General features: G+C 34.3%; 1 protein-coding gene across 3 annotated transcripts in view; it reads right to left on the bottom strand.

Moving 5' to 3' along the window:
• The window catches only part of LOC128022440 (F-box-like/WD repeat-containing protein TBL1XR1), a 56529-nt gene that overhangs the window by 16113 nt on the left and 21623 nt on the right, over positions 1 to 18793 (bottom strand). For 2 of the 3 annotated variants that reach the window (XM_052610034.1, XM_052610032.1), the window contains exons 2-3: positions 11254 to 11310; positions 497 to 562 (exon numbers count right to left, since the gene is read on the bottom strand). The gene's annotated coding sequence lies outside the window, so the exon portion shown is untranslated. The remainder of the gene's footprint in view (positions 1 to 496; positions 563 to 11253; positions 11311 to 18793) is intronic. The other variant, XM_052610033.1, reaches the window with a different exon arrangement.

Below are 18793 nucleotides of genomic sequence, written 5' to 3'. Positions count from 1 at the left end.
GTTATTTTTTTCCCCAGAATTTTTCCATTTAGAGCATTAAAGGATATCTTACAGACCCAAAACATCTGAACAGTAGTGTATACAGTCTACTTAAGTATTTGATCTGTCCTTCCATCTGCCAGTATTACTACAAGTGCTTTGATTATCAATCATACACTCACACAGAGTTATTCAAGGATTCACACCGAACGGCCTTCATCCATGTCATATGAAGAAATGTCACTAGGCATTTAATTAAAACAAAACTTAAATTTAATTAAAAAAAAAACAAGAACAAAAAAATAAATAAACCTAGAAAGATGGTGTATATACTAGAGGGGACCAGAGATCTTGAATATTCCTGCTACAAACAGCCTATGATATAGCTGTACCTTTTCCATGTCCTTTCCAAAAACACAGAGCCCAGCTTAAATTTTTTTTTTAAAAAGCAAGTTTTTCCATTTTCCTTAGAGAAAAAAAATAAGCCATCTTAGCAACAACATGCATTTATACTCACCACACTATCACCTCTATTTCCGCAAGGCAAACACTTTTTAAGGATCCAACCCAAGTGTCTCAGCACCTGCAAAAACATTAGAGAAAAAGGTGAATGAAGCAGAATTTGTCAAGCATCTGGACAAAAAAAAAAAAAAATGCGTGGCTGGTGTGTTGCTGCGGAACCAAGGGAATGCAGTGTTGCATTTTGGTGAAATATGGACATGCGACCCATTCAGAATTAATAAACTTTTAACAAACTACAGAACAAAAAACAAAAACAAACATTTTTTTCCTGTATTTCGCCATAAACAATAAATGTGAAATTACGGTCAAATAATCATCTCAGACTCACCTAATTAATATGAATATCTTTAACTTCAAACAATAGGCTAATATACACTACCAGTCAAAAGTTTTTGAACAGCAAGATTTTTAATGCATCTAAAAAAATATCTTCTGTTTACCAAGCCTGCATTTATTTGATCCAAAATACAGCAAGAACAGTAACATTTTGAATTTTTATATATGTAAATATTTTAAAATGTAATTCATTCCTGTGAATTCAAAACTATATTTTAGCATCATTACTCCAGACACATGATCCTTCAGAAATCATTCTTATATTCTGATTTGCTGCATAAAAATAATTTATTATTATGTTGAAAACAGCAGAGTAGAATTTCTTTAGGTTTCTTTGATAAATAGAAAGTTCAGACGAACATCATTTATCTGAAATAGAAATCTTTTGTAACATTATAAATGTCTTTGATCAATTTAAAGCATCCTTGCTAAATAAAAATTCCTATAATTTCTTTAGGAAAAAAAAAAAAGAAAGCAAGCTAGAATCCTAAAAAAAAAAAAATGTAATCAACTGTTTTAAATATTGATAATCGGCAAATCGATTTTTGGATCTTGTTACACTGAAGACTGGAGTAAAGAAGCTGAAAATCTTAGCTTTGATCTCAGTAATAAACTATATTTTAAAATAAAGCAGTTTCAAATATTTCTAAATTTAACAGTTTTTGCTGTACTTTGGATCAAATAAATGCAGGATTGGTTAGCAGAAGATTTCAGAAAATCTAGTAATTTTGACTGGTAGTGTAAGCTGATTATTCTTATAGATTGAAACAAATGTTTTATTTTAGCAATATAAAGAGTATGAAAAGTGCTCTTCAGTTGATGCAGAGAAAAAAAAAAAACTATGAAAACAATAAATGAAATAAAATAATCATGCAGGGCAGTTTTCCCAGGTGCAGATTAAGCCTAGGTCTGGAAATAATTTCTGCATTTATGATTCACCCTCTTGGTCTCACCCTGTGATTTTTGAAGGGCGCATGCATTAGTTTCCACATCCAAGCAATAAAACGCATGTATTGACATGGCTGTTAAGTTACAGCTATTGGCAGGTTTCAGTGGTCTCTTGTCTACCAAGGTTAGGCTTGAACAGAATTGGGTGGAAACTACTTCCTTCAAGCCGCCCGCTCTCAGTCCATGTCTCGCGGGTTTCTGAGACTTCTCTGTGCTGTTGCACCTGCTGCGTCTCTGTTTCCCAGAGCAGCGTATGTTCCAGTTAGCTCCAATAATTGGCTTGCACTTGCTAAGCAAAGTAACAGGTGCCGTTACAGTGGCAAGGCAAAGAATGTGTGACTGATGTCTGAAAGGTTTGTTAAAAATCAACTTGGGAACTGAAATCAGTTCGAAATCGATTCGATTACATTGCCAATTCATGGAAAATTAAAGTGAAAATGATTGGGAAAGCATGTCTAATCCATTGAAAACATTTGCATAACTCATTCTGAATCATGCAATTGCTTAATTTACTTACTCTTCAACCAAAAATGTTATAATGTCCACAGCTTGCTACATTAGGCCCGAACCATTCTCTACCCAAGCTCAATTTACTGTTGTTGTGTTACAAAATGTGTCAGACTGCAATTAATAATGCAACTCAAGCATGTTCCCACAAGCACTATAACAGACATTGTTGTAAATCAACACTAATACTTACTAGAATTGTATAATCATAACAAGAGTGAAGCAGAAGAGAGTAATATTTTTACACAAACTGACTCTTTTACAGCATTAAGACTGTGTAGCATATGGTTCTGTACAGAGGTTATGTATATTTGCACTGAATTGACAGAGAGAGAGAGAGAGAGAGATAACAACTAAGCATGTGCGATCTTTTGCATCTGTCCTTTTTCAGGGCAAGTCGTATATTCATGGGAAAAAAAAGTCAGTTTGCCATCAGCTGTCAGAAGATGAAAGCGATATCTTTGTCATAGCATCTTTTCAGTATTTAAGGGGATTTCCCACGACTGGCATCAGCGCTGTTCAATGCACTCATTCAAAGGCATTGTTCTCCCTGAAGTGAAACATCAGCTTTAGTATTAGCAATCGTCGATTGAGCCTTTTAAAGTGGCCCTTAAAGTTGAATTAATTTCAAAATCTTGTTTCAATTATGAATTAAACTTATTAGTTGACTCACTCTTAAAGACATCCCATTGCCTCCGCCTCTTGGCGTAACAATGTACCTGCACTGACAGCCTGTGTAAAATGAGCGCAGAGTAAAGTCCCTATACTCATACTGTTGAAATCTCAACAGCAGGGTTTGAAAGCCCCTTTTCCAATTAGATTCAAGAATCATAACTTACAATGAGCTTAAATAAATAAATGGCAATAATATTGCATACTCAAAATCACTGAAAGGGAAATTTCTTCACTGTGACATCACTAGTATCGCAATGCCCAAGTCTCAAAAGAACATTTTATTCAAATACAGTTCTTCAAAAGCCATTCTCATGACGTGTGAGACAAAGTGCAACGTAATGAAACAACACTGAAATTCAAAAGACAAACTCCTTTTTATTTGACACCATCTTATGAAAGCAAAACCACATACATTGAACCAGCAAAAACATCTATCTGACGCATCTCCATAATAAGTAAAACTAGCACATGTGAAATATAAAGGGTTAAATCCACATTATGTAAACCTCCCGTGATGAGTGTGGTGGACTTCAGCTCTTTCGTAGTAATAGTAATACTGAAGTGTATTACAGTAGTAATAATATATTATTAAACTGTAAATAAATAAATAAACAGATAGGCCTTGCAATAATGGACCTCACTGAAGTCCACTACAGTCACCACGGGAGGTTCTCATGCTGCTATATCACATTCTATCTTTCCCACAGTTAATCAAGCTGTCATGATACTTTAGCTGGTTTATTACTGTGAGACACCAAAAAGACATTGGGACATAACAGTTTTCTCTTTTAGATCAACTATTGTCAGAGGAGATAATGCATTATTCTATCAACAGGAGTTAGAGAGAAGATAACAATAGGTTATCATGCAACTGTAGGATTAACTTGGTAACATGTTGTGGTGTTGAATCACCTTTTAGTGGAACTAATCACCATGGCAACTTATATTCTCGGGTTTAGCTCAGGTGAGCAATTATTCTCTTATCCTAAGCTTTTAAGCTGAAACCTTTGTATAAACCAACAAAACTGTGTCCAATCTTCAACCAACAGACCTCAATATCAACAATCTGCTTCCCCTGATAGCTTTAATCGATGCACGCTTATAATAAATACTGTAGCCTTTTTGTTTGTTGGTTTTCTAGTGAAAGGAAACGGTTTGTTGTCTGTGGTTCAGTTGTAAGCAGGGGACCTAGATTCACACTGAGAATGTGCTGAAAGAAATCCCCCCTAGTTCAGAAAGTCTGCCACTGAAATTGAAACTTCACATACTTGAAGACACAAAACGTTTTCGGCAGTCTTCACAATGCTACCTAGCTAAAAGGAAACAGATGTCACGGTTTCCTTTCAAAGAGCAGTTAGTCTTACACACTCCTACACACCAAAGTGAAACAGTTCAGTGGAGAATGGGAGGCTGTTTATCATCTCTTCTCTCGTAAAGATGGAGGCTCCATCAGATGCCTTCCATCCCCCATCCGTCACAATAAGGTAATGAGGGGGGCATTCGTTAAAAACTGTTGATGCACCTGCTAGATAAGCCAAACACCTCCTCTATTGTTCTGAGGATCTTACATCAGACAGGAAGCAGACAGATACAAAAGGCCATAATCATGTGTGCTTTAGATGGAGCTGAAACAGCTCTGGCACAAAGGTTACAGTTTGCATATTCATCACTAAATGGCAGTTGCCTTGACGTGATAAATAATCTCAGGTGGTGATAGCATCTAGAAATCAAGAAGGGTTTTATGAGGCAAAAAAATAAATAAAAAAACTAGAAAAGGTCAAGATCGTTAACTAATCAGAAGAGCTGGCAATACTATCAAATTTTTTTCTTATACTTTTTTAGCCCGTTCACATCGTGTGATTCTTAGTTCGTATGATACGATCCTAATGATTAAGCATGTAAGACCATACGATGTAAACTTATGATTGATTTTATCAAAGATGCATAACAAAAAAAAAAAAAAATATATATATATATATATATATATATATATATATATATATATATATATATATATATATATTATATACACACACACACACACACACACACACATATATATATATATATATGTGTGTGTGTGTGTGTGTGTGTTGTGTAAAATTAATTTAAAAATGTGTTTTCTTTTTATAATATATTTTAAAATCTAATTTATTCCTGTGATGGCATAGCTTAATTTTCAGCAGCCATTACTCCAGTCTTCAGTGTCGCATGATATTTCAGAAATTATTCTAATATGCTGATTTGATGCTCAAGAGACATTTCTTATTAATACTGAAAACAGTTGTTGTCTCACCATCGTGATCAGCCATTGGCGATGGACGATGCCTTTGTCTATTATTAAGAGTTGAGTTGAGAACTCCAATACTATACCTTTAAGCCTTAATCTTTGATGTTTTGATTAATATGAAAGAAATTGCAATTATTAAAATTTCGGACACATTCAAAACCTTTCCTGAGGCTAACATTATTCCTAGAACTCCCTTATAAAAATAAATCAATAAAAAATACATAAAAAAACTGATCTGCTTTTGAATACCGTAAACATTTTCTAAATTAATAAACGAAATGAATAGTGAATGACAGTTGAGTGAGGCCGTGTTTTTTATAAAAGCAGCAGGTCTTAAAGCATCAACTAGGTGCCCTTTTCACGGTCAACTCTCTAAAAGATTGATCTTGAAAAAACAACCCAGACACAGATAAGCCTGACTTTGTTTTCTAAACCTGGAGCAGGAGCCATGCAGGGTCATTTTTTGCCCAAAGCCAAAACATGGAAATTCAATATTGTTGTACAGCTTAAGTCAAGGAACTGTGGACACAGATTACATAATTGATACAGGCTACACCAAAGCGAACTCCTCCGGCTCCAATTCTACACAGCACCTTCACAACTCACAACAGATGCTTATTTTTGCACAACAGTTTGGCTTTCTTTACATTTCCGATATATTCTGATAAACTTCAGACACCCACATGTCCAAAAATGAGTATGATAATATGTGAAAGCCTTGCATCTCACTCGCCCACACTGCCAGATAATACGTTTTTTTTTTTAGCCCATCATGTTTTAAAAGACCTGTAACAAATACAGGAGTTAAGAGGTTTATTAGGCCTCTATTTTCTTCCACTCTCCACCAGCTTAGAGCCAAACCAATCTCTGCTTTTCTATACTCAGTGTTTCTATGGCAACACTCTCAAGAAAGCCTGACAAAAGGGTCTGAAGTGCAAATAGCATTTAACGTGGTTCAAAATTACACATAGAATTCAGTGATTTCAAAAGCAACCATAATAAAAATTAAAAAAAAAAAAAAAAAATTAACTATTCCACATATAAAAATTGAGCAGACATCCTTCTCCAGCTCTAAAAGAAACTTGGTTTTGAAATTGCAAAAAATTTCCAATACATCCCGTTGAGAATATTCAACAGAAAACTGAGCTGCAACTCTTGTGAAGGGTTTAGGGGTCTTCGGGGGGATTTGTGAAGTGGTGCTGCTGACTAACAAGTTGAACTGACACTACTTGAGTAAATTACAGGTAATTTCAGCTTTCAAAAAGGCAGTCAAAACTGCTGTCCCATAAATAGCAAGAACTCAATTCACTAAAGAACTCACATTAATTACCATTCATAATAAGTTCTCAAACGATGCATGACTAGCTCCGAACTCACTTTGTTATGGAAAAACATTTCAAGTAAAACATTTCTGAAACAAGTTAAAGGCGAGCTTGAGTGGAGCTTTATGTAGTGCATGACCCAGGAAGGCTTTTCCCTGTGTTTACAGATAATGAGCTTGTATTTGTCTTGACTGAACAGACTAAATTATTGTGTTACAGCAGCATGTTCATTTGGTAAACTTTTGGTTACGCAACAGTGCTTAAGTGATCATTTTATCTTGGGATGCACCAATATTATTACTGTGGTGCATAAAGATAAGACGGTTATTTAATAAGTCTATACCATTTTGTTTAAATTAAAACTAAAAATGGAAGTCAATCATTATAAATGCTACCTTAAAACCAAAAATAAAACCAATAATTTTAAATATTACAATACATTAAAAATAAAAAATGAACCCCAATTTGAAATGAGCTAAATGATTTTAAAGGGGTCATTGGAAGCCCAATTTTTACACGCTGATTTTTATTCTTTAGAGTCTGTAACATAGTTTGGTAAAAATAAGGGATGCATCATCATGATTTTTCATGGCCGATTCCGATACCGATTTTTTACAAGCAAACTGGTCGATTCCGATACCCAATATTTTTTTTATATTTAAGCAACAAACAAGAAAAAAGGAAAGTGTGCATAAACCAGATGTTTATTTGGTATTTAATAGGCCACAGTGGCTTTGGCTATTGAAAATAATAACCGTAACCATCTAAAATTTACAGCAGTAACTGCACAGTAAGTAGCCTACATTCAGCACAAACATAGATGGTATAGACATCAGCATTTAGCTTTTGTTTTTTTTTAAATTGGGTTGAAACTACATAGAACTGGCCTTAAATGAAAAGTTTAACTGTAACCATGTGAAATTAAAGGCAACAATTGCATAGTTCTACAATCCAAACAACACAATCAACACGCATTCAATAAGATTTTACTTAATCAACATTCAGTATGTTAAATTTAAAACAAGGTCTTTACCAGTGAAACTAAATAAAAATATGCTATATAAATATTATTCCAAAAAGTTAAAATCTAATAATGTTGGTGCGAATAAAACAAAGATGCAAAGTGTTTCATTCATCCAATAATAAAAAAAAAAATTAAGGTAATGATTTACATCTATATTTTTTTTTACATGAAACCAATGAAAAATAAATAACTATTGTCTCAAGTTAAAAAATATAGATGCAAATCATTTCCCTAAAATGTTTTAATTGGATGAATGAAACACTTTTTTCAGTGTGCTACAGCAGGTGATTTTAAAATCAAATTCAGTTGATATAATTTTAAGGTAAAGTAAAAAATAATCATCCTATACAGAACTGACATTTACTTCTGGCTTTTCAAACATGCATGCAAGTTCTACTTTACAAAAAAAAAAAAAAAGTTTAATACATTTAATTTCTCATCTAACACATAAGAAGTTGAGCTGAACATCACTTCAGTGTCTCCGCGTGTGCAGGGTGCGGACAGGTACAGTATGCTCTGAAAATTGTCCGAAAAAAGACCAAAAAACGGCCGATTGCCGATCACATATGTTAAGCAAAAACTGGCCGGTTCCGATTTATGGCCGGTCAACGAGTGCATGCCTAGTTAAAATTTCTCAATGGTAGTACAAAAAAACACCATTATTTACCCTGTCACAAACAGCTCTTTTCAGAGCAAGTTTTATAGCATTTTCCTTTACATGTTAATGAGCTCTGCTGACCCCGCCCTTCTCTTCCGAGCAACTATCAGAAAGACTGTTTACTTAAGTCCCATTCATCGTGAAACTTGCTAATAAAAACATGATTAGGAAAGGCAATTTGGAAAGATGCACAAATATTTTTACTGTGGTGCATAAAAATAAGACAATTATTTAATGAGTTTATACTGTTTTGTTTAAATTTAAAATTACAATAGAAATCAATCATTATAAATGCTACCTTAAAACCAAAAATAAAATCAGTAATTTTAAATATTACTATATATTAAAAATACTAAAATTTTAATAATTTTAAAAGCCTCTTTAAAATAAATGAAAATGAGCTAAATTATGTTAAAGGGAGACTGTTTACTTAAGCCACATACATAGTAAAACTTGCTAAATAACACATTATTAGAAAAGGCGATTTGCAAAGATACACCAATATTATTCATTTAAAAACTTTAAACTCACTTTTTTTGTATGTGAAGCTGGACCAGGAATGATTAGCGTGAACACAGATGCATTTAGGTAGATCGGGGGCGCATTATTATTATTACTACATCCAACAAACAAACACATTATCGCTTAGGAGTCATTCTGACGTCACACTGACAAGCATCTGAGATCGACTCGATTTGAGAAAGGGGTAAAGACGCACATTTCAGTTTAAACAACTTGTAAAAGTGCATGTAGCATCTGATGACCCCTTTAAATACAACTAAAGTCAATCATTTTAAATATTACTTTAGATTCAAAATAAACACTAAATCTGAAATATATTATGTTAAATGATACTTGAAAATAAAAACAAAAACCTAAATTTATTCATTTTAAATGCTATTTAAAATTTAAAATCAAAAACTGAAGTCAAATGTTTGAAGTCAAATGCGACTATATATAAATATTTTAAATGCTACTTGAAAAAAATACAGCTTAATTGTTTTAATTCTATTTTAAAGTGAATTTAGGCTTCAAAACATTACAATGTGCAATATTAAAACCAGATATTCATGTTAATGATTACATTTAACATTATTATTAAAGGGGTCCTATTATGCTCTGTTGCAAAGTCTTGATTTAGTTTTGGAGGTGTACTACTGGAACATGCTCACATGATTGGTGGTTTAAAAAACTGAGTATTTTTTCACATAATTTACATTATTAAAGTACATTATTAGAGTCCTTTCTCCCAAGCCTGGAACAAATGGCTGTATTAGTTCGAGGTATGATGAAAGCCCACCTTCCGAAAAACTAAGTGTGTTGTAATTGGTTAGCTGTCCCAGTCAGTTGTGATTAGCGAACTAGTCTCAGCCTCAGACATCACACCCACAGACCGTTGGTTAAACATCTGATGCATACGGGACACAAAAGTGGATAAAAAAAAAAAAGAAAAAATTATACAAGATTTCAGGGAGACACGTGTGTCACGTTCTTTAACGATCGCCTGGAAACAAAGATGACGTGCTGCTAAACCCCCTCATGAAAGAAATAAGCCATAGTTTTTACAACTGTGACGACAAGCGCTTATCAGGATCAGCTAAGTATGTAAAATATTTAAACTTCGCAACAAAGAATCTTTAAAATACGTCTGAGAGTTTACACATCAGTCTATTATTGTGGCGACATTTGCACGCCCCCAAAACGTGCTGCTGAATGAAACTAACTGCGATTGGTTGTTTGACGTGTCAGTCAAACGGCCTTATGGGCGGGCCTTGGCCAAAGAAAGTTTCCATGAATTCCAGACTTTCAGCTGTACGGTTACGCAAGACTATTGGCAAACAGCTTAGACAGTGTTTTAGTACTGCCACACCCCTAGCTCCGTCTTTCAACAAAAGCTTTTTGGCGAAACTGGCACTGTACTCCCTCATGTTGTGGAAGCTGTCCTCAAAGCAAATTGGGGTTATAATCCTCAGGAACAGAGCTACAAATAAATCGCAACCACTGTTTCCTTATATCATCCACTTTCAGGAGCCCATAACAAAGACGTTTTTGGCACGGGGGTGAAAAGAAACAGCATTTCTTAAGGCGGTCAAACACCGGACGAGAAGCGCAGCGCATAGTCGTGTCATGCCACATCTTTCAAATTCGAACACATTATTTTCTATGAGTGTACGCACACCGACGGCACCATATGGCATGACGTGTTGTACTTGACATGAGAATTGATCTAAGCTCAGTACTGCACTTCTCGTCCAGTGTGCGTCCAACTTTAGACATGCTGAAAACTTGACGTTACAGCACCACTTCTTCGTCATAGTCTTGTCTGATGCACTCAACCAAAGCGTTCTAACCACGACTTCGCCCCTCCACACCCCCCAACCATACAAATTTCTATAGGTGGGAATTATTTCAATGATATTCTAATTGGCCGCTTTGTGACATCACAAAACACCGAAAAACAATGCGGTAGTCCAAACGAGTCATTTACTGTAGTTCTTAAAAGGGGATTTAAAAAAAAAAAAAATGTATATCTCCCTTTGGAGGGGAACTTTGAGATCTGTAACTGTGTAGATATTTATGCCCAAACATACACCCTACACACTGACTAAAATTTAAAAAGTAAAAAAGCATAATACAACTTTTAAATTATTAGTGTTTTTAAAGATTGAGATTTAATGAGTGATAGATGGAGAAGAGGAAATAAAAATGGACATGGAGGCCATATATATTGTGCAACTGCTTTCTGAAGCTGCTGTACAGTATTTAGTGCAATATCGCGGTACTCAACCTAAATGTCTGCACTGTCTGTGGAAAAGACATTATGTTATTCCTGAAATAAAAAATAAAATTGATGAATGCCAATAGTTCAGTTACAGCTGTCTACTCGTCCACCGCTCCTGAGACCACATGTGTGATGTTCAAGGTGCCTTGATGTTGACCAAAACAAATAGTTGCAGTCTAGAAAAGAACAAGAGATCTTTTCTTGGCTTACCATGTGATCAGGTCTTGCTCCAATGTGAACCCTTAGCAGAAGAGGAGTCTCTACAGTCTGGACATAAAGAAAACACAGAACAAAAAACTGTTACTTGGTGCCATGTAAAAACAAAAGGTCAATAAATCATGCTTGAATTGTAAACATATCATTAAATTTCTGTTTTGTCTTTGAAAAAAACAAAAAACAAAAAAACAAGCAACTGTTTGTCCAAGAATAGAGCATGAGGCTGGTTTCATTTCATGAGAAGATCGTACTGTTGAATTACAGTGACATTAAGGTTTTTCAAAATGAGCCTATCAAGCCTATCAACAACCATACTTTCATAAAAATACATTTTACATTATTAAGCAAATAATGTTAATTATTTAAAAAAATAGCATCGCTAATGGTCAGTGCAAAAGCAACCTCTAGAGCTAATTCCATGCCAAGTATTTGAGAGAACAAATTTCATTGTAGCTTCAAAAAATGTTTTGACACAAAACCTACAGTTAGTTGGGTTAACTAGCACAACAGGAAATTATACAAGGAAATGAATCAATTATCCAATGGGTTTTGGTGTTCAGTGCTAAAAACAGGTGGAGACAGGTTCTGAAACATTTTATGAACAGGTCACTGAAAGCACATAAGAAGGTAGCCAAAAATATACGTGACCACACTGTAGCACATTTGTAGTGGAAGCACTGTCCATCCTGAATGCATCTAGGAACGCAGAAAGTAGTCTATTCACCACCCACTCACCGTAAAATGTAAAAGTCAACATTTTAAATGATACTATAAATATAAAAACACATAAAAAATAAAAACTAAAGTATTTTATTTATTTATTTTTATTAGGGATGTTAATTTTAACCTGTAAACCGTAAACCGACCATTAACAATTTTGACCGATTAATACAATCAGTTACACTGTTTAAAAAGCCATATTTATTTTTTTTATATCCAGTAATTTTTCTAAATATTTTAAAAGGTTTGCTGCATGGTTAAACTAAGCTACACACATAATTATTATTATTTTATTCTTTTAGAGAAGAACAAAAAAACAGTCTAAGTCACGTATAAGTCAAATTGTATCATTTCATTCAGAAATAGGCATAATGCTGATGTGAAAATGTTTACAAAAATTATAATAAACATTGTAAACATAGCTAGGCTAGTTTAGTTCCCTTCTATACACAACAAATCCTTTCTATTGACAATATTTAGAAAAGAACAAGAATTAAAAATATAAGAAGCTATTATAAACGGCAAGCCAAAACAAATTATTTTAGGCTCAAACAAAACTGAAACTAATGTTGGGTCTCTCATTCGACACAAAATAAACTGTGTCCATATTCGAAATGTATATGAATATTCTAGTGATTCAATTTTAACTATTCATAAGAATATATCTCACAATAATGGGGCATGTGGTTCATTCTTCTCTTTTCAGGATGTTCCCACTTTAACTGCTTTTTCTAGTTTTTATTTGCCTACAGCTAATGAAATAGTGGAATGTGTCCAAAAATCTAAGCCTACTACCTGTCATTTAGATCCTATTCCCATACATCATGAGTTATTTTTCCTTCCTAGTTACGCCTGATAACTCAAATCATACATTCTTCTCTTATCACTGGTACTATTCCTTTATTCTTTAAACTAGTAGCCATAACTTAATCCCATACTTAAAGGGGTCCTATTATGCTCTTCAACAAAGTCTTGATTTTGTTTTGGTGGTGTACTAGAACAGGCTCTCATACTAGGTTGTTTGAAAAACACATAATTTCTCACATATTTTACAACACCTCTCTCCCCAGTCTGGCATGAACGGCTCGAACAGTTCCTGTATCAAATGAAGGCCCGCTTTCTGAAATACAAAATGTGCTGTGATTGGTTAGCTGTGCCAGTGTGTGTTTTGACTGGCACCGATCAGCACCTGGTTGGGAAATGTCATGCCCCTTACCATAGCCGCCCGTAAGCTTCAGTTTAATCAAATCAATTTGAGCGCAATTTAAACCTGGATGATTGTAACCACTGTAAGTTTGTCTGCCTTGGGAAAGCTAGTCTGACATAATGATAGTTAGCCTTCTCTAGTGCAGCTCAACCAGGTCTCGTCCCATTCGTCAGTATTTGTAATATCACAAATACCATATTTTCCAGACTATAAGTCACACTTTTTTTCATAGTTTGGCTGGTCCTGTGACTTATAGTCAGGTGCGACTTATCAAAATTAATTTGACATGAACCAGGAGAAATGAACCAAGAGAAAACATTACCGTCTAAATCCGCGAGAGGGCTAAATAAATGCGACTTATAGTCCGGTACGACTTATATACGTTTTTCTCCTCGTCATTACGTATTTTTGGACTGATGCGACTTGTACTCAGGTGCGACTTATAGTCAGAAAAATACAGTATGTGTTGTAGTCCAAACGAGTCGTTCGTTGTAGTTTTTGAAAAGTGATTTATGTTAAATAAAATATATCCTTTGGAAGTGGACTTTGAGCTTTGTGACTTTAATGATATTTTTTATGCTCAAACAGCAACATTACAGACTAACTAAAGTTGAAAAAGTGAAAAGGCATAATAAGACCCCTTTAAGAAACCTAGTGTGGCTCATAATAACCCAGAAAATGTACGAGCTATTTCTAACTGACCTTTCTTTCTAAATTACTGGAAAAAACTCAGCAGGATCATACTCATTTAATGAAGAATAACTTGTTTGAGAATAACTTGTTTGTTTTTCCATACCATAGCACAGAGACAGCACTTATTAAAGTCACAAATTATCTGTTTATGGCTGCGTATTCTGGACTTTTATCAATGCTCATTCTTTTCGATTTAACTGCAGCTTTTGACATCTCAGATAGTCATTGGAGATGTTGATTTCTATTGGAATTCCCCTTGACTGGTTTCATTCTTATTTGTCACATGTAAATAATTAGGCACACGTTAAATATTACACGGTCAACATATTATCTGCGAAATATCAATGTTCTTCAACCATCTCTTTTGTGGATTCATGAGTTACATCTCAAATTGAATATTGTAATTCTCTTTTCAGTGGTGTTTCGCAGAAACGTATTCACAAACTTAAGATGGTTCAAAATTCAGCAGCTCGAATCATTACACAAACAACATTGATTGAGCATATTACTCTAGTTTTAAGACACCTTCATTGGCTTCCGATTAGATATCAAATTCAATTTAAGATTTTACGTTTCACTTATAAAGCTCTTCACAATCTAGCACCTTCATATCTAAGTATTCACCTACCCGATATCTCAGGTCTTCTGCTTCTGTGATTCTTGCTGTACCATCTGTATGTTTGACTACCATAGGAATTAAAGCCTTTAGTTGTATTGCTCGGACGTTTTGGAATACTCTACCTCAGGACGTACTTAATAGTTTTAGTCTCTCAATTTTTAAAACACGTCTCAAAACTTTTTTTTTTTTTTTTATTCGCCTATCCTGAGCGATTTAGTTATTTTATTGCGTATTGCTTTTATTTGTATTATTGTTTATTGTGTTGTATTGTTTTTTTTCTGCTTTATTTATTTTATTATTGTAAGGCTAAGAATATTCATTTTGGTGCATCCCTAGTTTTAATTATCTAATTATGAAAATAATGAACTTCACATCACAACCATATCTGCACAGGAACGATATCATTATTTTCACTTTAAGAATTATTTTTCCAGCTGATGAATGACAGAAACTCCCAATCAGGAACCCACATAAAGAGCTTCGTCATTTAAAGCTTCAGACATCAAAACGGTAACACAAGCGTATAATTAACAGAATGATATCCATCCCCAGTGCTATCCATCCCAAATGAGTCCAGAAATGCAGCAAAGCTCCGCCTATTAGCCACCCACTCACCTAAAACACATGATCGTTCAAACACATAATTCAGACTTTACTCTGTTGTGCAATGAGTTACAGTAGAAATCGCAGCTGCCCTCCTTTCTTTCTATTTGCTTCCTTCCTGCTCACACCTAAGCCACACAAAATGGATTCGTTCATTCAATAGTATTTAAGCACTGTTCCCACAAAAGTGTAGAGCCAAAAAAAAAAAGAGAGAGAGAGAGAGAGAGAGAGAGGGTCTCAAATATATCCAAATACATTTGGTAACAGCAGGGACTTTTGAAGGGCATGTTAATACTAGATAAAAACAGCGATGTATCCTGGCTGATCAAATCATTTAAAAATACATCTATAAACCAGGTGTAAACAGAGCCTTACCAGTCTTTAAACAAGCTCAGATCCGATCAGTTTCACTGGTGAAGTACAATATCAGACTCAACCACTCATGGACCTTTAACAGAATGTCTGTCCAAGTCACAGTGATTCCAATTTGACTGGTCAGCCTCTACTGACCGTCCGGAAATCACCTTGCCAGTTGTATTCCTCAAGTTAACAGGCTGCTACAAAGAAAACAATCTTTCTAAATGCCAAAGCATTGGCTAAAATGTCTGTGTGTGTGAGATCAACACTAAAATATTATCATTAGGTCGAAATAAATGTATATTTTAAGCTATATTTGCTCTAGTGCAGCTAAAGCTTTATCGCTGCTTGAATGAAAAAGCAAATGCTGACCTGCAAGTCCAAAACCACAAAGTATTTTAGCCGAGCATGACATATATAACCTTGATATTCTCTAAGGCTCTTCAAAACAACTTCCTAGCTTCACAGATATGGCAGAAGCAATTACTTTTGATTGAAAATATTTTTTTAACTGTCAAAAACATACATTCCTGTTCACAATTCACAGCTCTTGTATTTGTGAATTGGCAGCTCAGTAGCTTAAATGTATTTTATTGTTTGCCCCCTTTTGAGCAATTCTGCTGTCAAATGTACCTCTTGCATTCTGATTCATTCTCAGCGATGAATTGAAAACAGAAAAACGCCTCTGGAAAAACTTAATCATTCAAATCCATTCCAAAAAACAATAGTAATACTTACTAAACATGTACAGAGCTCCGATAGGAATATAAAACTGTCTTTACCCACTGGGTGGTTTCTCAAATTCGACATTGTAAAACGTAAATTTTAAACACATTTTCTCAAAGAGGAACACAAGTGTCTTGGCAACATTAAACAAAGGGATCTCTCTCATCCTCATCCTGGGGGATCTGGATTGATGAGAAACACATCTAAAAGGATTCCTCTATCAAAGTCTATTCCTGCTGCCCGTTTACAACGGCCTAGCTGATGCATATGACAGCGTCTCCATTTACTATCTGGCTAGACTATCATTACAACATATTTTTCTCGCACAGCAGCATTTCACCATGGAGATGCCCTTTCCTGAACCTTGACTCTCACCCTTTTAGCAGTCCGGAGTGAGTCCAGTGAGAATAGCAGTGCAGAACGAGAGAAAGAGTTTAATTGGGTCATCTGAGACCGGCAGAAGAGATGTGTGGGACTGATGAAGGTCAGCCGAGGCAAAACCCCATAAGGTTGCACAGGTTTGTCAGAGGAGAGGGGAAAAAGAGTTGGAGGAGGAGGCACGATGGTCGAGAGGCTGGACAGAAGCGAACAAAAGGCCACAAAAAAGAGCTGAGGACATAATTATTGCAACTAATTGGACACAACGTGTGAAATTATAAATCAGAGCTTGTTCAATGCAATGAAAACCAGCAATGTGTATTATAATGAGTGATGCTGTCTACACTGGATGCATCGCAGCGCAAAACGACAACATGACAAATCCCCGACTGTAAACTGATGCAACGTTCTATTTAATGACGTTCTGACACAAAGTTCAAATGATTTGCGACAGTATCCATGTCGTGTCTAGTATAAACAGACTGTAGCTGTAGTGGTGTTGCACGACAAGTGTCACGTCCACTGTAGACTAGGAAGGGGTGTTTAAAAAAAATATTCTATTGTAATGTTTCGGCTCATAAAAAAAAAAAAAAAATATATATATATATATATATATATATATATATATACTGTATATATATATATATATATATATATATATATATATATATATATATATATATATATATATATATATATATTTGAATACTTGTTTATTTAACTGAGGCTATCTTTCAAAGTTTTTGTCACCATTTCTAAACTTATGAAAGAAATTATAATGTTCTAAAAAATTACGTTATTTCTCAAGGTTTTCGTTTAGTTGATATGTAATAAAGTTATATAAATAATCACAAAAAATGATTACTTATACAGGGATTATTTTAATATGCCTTTAAAAATGGGGTTCATGCATAACATTATGTATATTGGGATACTAATATAAGACAAAAGCAAATACAAACAAAATGGAGCAGTCTGACGTAACCCCCAAGGTTTATTTAAACATAATGCAATAGTAAACTGTGGAGGACAAAATAAACATTAAACATAAAATTAGGGATGCACCGAAATGAAAATTCTTGGCCGAAACCGAAAACCGAAAAAGAGAAAACCAAGGCCGAAAACCGAAACCGAAACACCGAAAGAAATTATGCCAATTATTAGTACCATTGCATTTATTGCTATGACCGTGTACTAACTTTACTAAAATTAAGACATTGCAATTGCATAAATTAATATTAAAGTTTCAAAGATAATTACAATTACATAACTTATAAAAAAACAACAACATAAAAATACATAATTACAAATGATGCAAATATTTATTAAGCACATTGCAACAATGCACAGTATAAAATAAAATTCAAACCAAAAATTTATCCCACTCATGTGTATATTTAATAATAATGTACAGGCCTGCTGGCCTGCAGAAAGGTCTTAAAATGAACAGTTCTCTCATAAAAACAAAGTGCATTTAGGTGAAGTGCATTTGAAATTTTTCTATGTAGGACTAGAAAGTGCATTACTTCTCCAGTTGGCAAGACTGTTATCACTTCTGGGGATGGGGAGTTCAGACAGATAACCATCTAGCTGTTGAGCAATTGAGCTTGTCATCTGCCTGACATTTGAGAAATATTTGAGAGAGTGTATTTAAATAGGACCAGGGCATAAATAAACATTTTTATCAAATTAAAGAAGAAATCTAGCATAAAATCTAGCATAAATATGGCTACAATCTGATATTATGTATGTATGTTTGTGTGCGTGTATGTATATATATATATATATATATATATATATGTATATATATATATATATATATATATATATATATGTATATATATATATATATATATATATATATATATATATATATATATATATATATGTATGTGTATATATATATATATATATATATATATATATATATATATATATATATATATAGTAGCCTAAGAACAAAATAGCCAACGTATTATTATTATTTGAGGCACTTTCTTGCAGAATTCCACTGAACATATCAGACAACGATGGTGCATGCCCCTCATCTGGTGCAGAGACCAGTCTTTTTTCTGCGCTCTGATCAGTCTCCTGCGCTTGGCGGTTCTCCGCATCCAGCGCGGCCTGGATCATTTCTCGTGCGCGCTGCCTTATTTCCGCATCCAAGTAATGGTCTTTATAACGCGGATCAAGCACATTCGCGATGAAGTGCAGAGGATCTCAAAAGATCT

The sequence above is a fragment of the Carassius gibelio genome, chromosome A11 (genome assembly GCF_023724105.1).
Source record: "Carassius gibelio isolate Cgi1373 ecotype wild population from Czech Republic chromosome A11, carGib1.2-hapl.c, whole genome shotgun sequence".
In the NCBI taxonomy this organism is placed as follows: Eukaryota; Metazoa; Chordata; class Actinopteri; order Cypriniformes; family Cyprinidae; genus Carassius; species Carassius gibelio.
The sequence above is the reverse complement of the archived record's forward strand: the minus strand, read 5'-3'. Positions and strand labels throughout refer to the sequence as shown.